The following is a 2,599-nucleotide window of genomic DNA, read 5'->3' as shown; positions in this document are numbered from 1 at the left end:
GATGAAAGGGAAAAACGTACAACCAAGACTAAGCTACCCGACGAGGATCTCATTTAGATTCGATGGAGAAATTAAAACCTTTACAGACAAGCAAAACCTAAGAGAATTCATCACCAGCAAGCCAGATTTACATAAAATGCTAAAGGAACTTCTCTAGGCAGGAAACACAAGAGAAGGAAAAGACCTACAATAACAAACCCAAAACAATTAAGAAAATGGTAATAGGAACATACATATCAGTAATCACCTAAATGTAAATGGATTAAATGCTCCAACAAAAAGACATAGACTGGCTGAATGGGTACAAAAACAAGACCCGTATACATGCTGTGTACAAGAGACTCACTTCAGACCTAGGGACATAAACAGACGGAAAGTGAAAGGGATGGAAAAAAATATTCCATGCAAATAGAAATCAAAAGAAAGCTGGAGTACCAATTCTCATATCAGACAAAATATACTTTAAAATTAAGACTATTACAACAGACAAAGAGGGAAACTTCATAGTGATCAAGGGATCATTCCAAGAAGAACATAGAACAATTAGAAATATTTATGCACCCAATATAGGAACACATCAATACATAAGGTAAATGCTAACAGCCATAAAAGGGGAAATAACAGCAATACAATCATAGTAGGGAACTTTAACACCCCACTTTCAGCAGTGGACACATCATCCAAAATGAAAATAAGTAAGGAAAAACACAAGCATTAAATGACACATTAAAAAAGGTAGACTTAATTGATATTTACAGGACATGCCATCTAAAAACAACAGAGTACACTTTCTGCTCAAGTGCTTATGGAACATTCTCCAGGATAGATCATATCTTGGGTCACAAATCAAGCCTTGGTAAATTTAAGAAAATTAAAATTCTATCAAGTATCTTCTCTGACCACTATGCTATGAGATTAGATATCAATTACAGGAAAAATAAAACTGTAAAAACAACAAACACATGAAGGCTAAACAATACACTACTAAATAACAAAGAGATCACTGAAGAAATCAAAGAGGAAATCAAAAAATAGCTAGAAACAAATTACAATGAAAACAGGATGACCCAAAACCTATGGGATGCAGCAAAAGCAGTTCTTTTTTTTTTTTTTTAACATCTTTATTGGAGTATAATTGCTTTACAATGGTGTGTTAGTTTATGCTTTATAACAAAGTGAATCAGTTATACATATACTTAAGTTCCCATATCTCTTGCCTCTTGCATCTCCCTCCCACCCACCCTCCCTTTCCCACCCCACTAGGTGGACACAAAGCACCGAGCTCATCTCCCTGTGCTATGCAGCTGCTTCACACTAGCTATCTATTTTACATTTGGTAGTGTATATACGTCCATGCCACTCTTTCACTTTGTCACAGCTTACCCTTCCCCCTCCCTATATCCTCAAGTCCATTCTCTAGTAGGTCTGTGTTTATATTCCCATCTTACCCCTAGGTTCTTCATGACCTTTTTTTTTTTTTTGCTTAAATTCCATATATATGTGTTAGTATATGGTATTTGTTTTTCTCTTTCTGACTTACTTCACTCTGTATGACAGACTCTAGGTCCATCCACCTCACTACAAATAACTCAATTTCCTTTCTTTTTATGGGTGAGTAATATTCCATTATATATATGTGCCACATCTTCTTTACCCATTCATCTGATCATGGACACTTAGGTTGCTTCCATGTCCTGGCTATTGTAAATAGAGCTGCAATGAACATTTGGTACATGACTCTTTTTGAATTATGGTTTTCTCAAGGTATATGCCCAGGAGTTGGATTGCTGGGTCATATGGTAGTTCTATTTGTAGTTTTTTAAGGAACTTCCATACTGTTCTCCATAGTGGCTGTATCAATTTACATTCCCACCAGCAGTGCAAGAGTGCTCCCTTTTCTCTACACCCTCTCCAGCATTTATTATTTCTAGATTTTTTTGACGATGGCCATTCTGACTGGTATGAGATGATATCTTAATGTAGATTTGATTTGCATTTCTCTAATGATTAATGATGTTGAGCATTCTTCCATCTGTTTGTTGGCAGTCTGTATATCTTCTTTGGAGAAATGTCTATTTAGGTCTTCTGCCCATTTTTGGATTGGGTTGTTTGTTTTTTTGTTATTGAACTGCATGACCTGCTTGTAAATTTTGGACATTAATTCTTTGTCAGTTCCTTCTTTTGCAAATATTTTCTCCCATTCTGAGGGTTGTTTTTTGGTCTTGTTCATGGTTTCCTTTGCTGTGCAAAAGCTTTTAAATTTCATTAGGTCCCATTTGTTTATTTTTGTTTTTATTTCTATTTCTCTAGGAGGTAGGTCAAAACGGATCTTGCTGTGATTTATGCCATAGAGTGTTCTGCCTATGTTTTCCTCTAAGAGTTTGATAGTTTGTGGCCTTACATTTAGGTCTTTAATCCATTTTGAGTTTATTTTTGTGTATGGTGCTAAGAAATGTTGTAATTTTATTGTTTTACATGTAGCTGTCCAGTTGTCCCAGCACCACTTATTGAAGAGGTGTCTTTTCTCCATTGTATTTTCTTGCCTCCTTTATCAAAGATGAGATCACCATATGTGCATAGGTTTATCCTTGGGATTTCT

Source organism: Stenella coeruleoalba (assembly GCF_951394435.1).
Source record: "Stenella coeruleoalba genome assembly, chromosome: 8".
Taxonomy (NCBI): domain Eukaryota; kingdom Metazoa; phylum Chordata; class Mammalia; order Artiodactyla; family Delphinidae; genus Stenella; species Stenella coeruleoalba.
The sequence above is the reverse complement of the archived record's forward strand: the minus strand, read 5'-3'. Positions refer to the sequence as shown.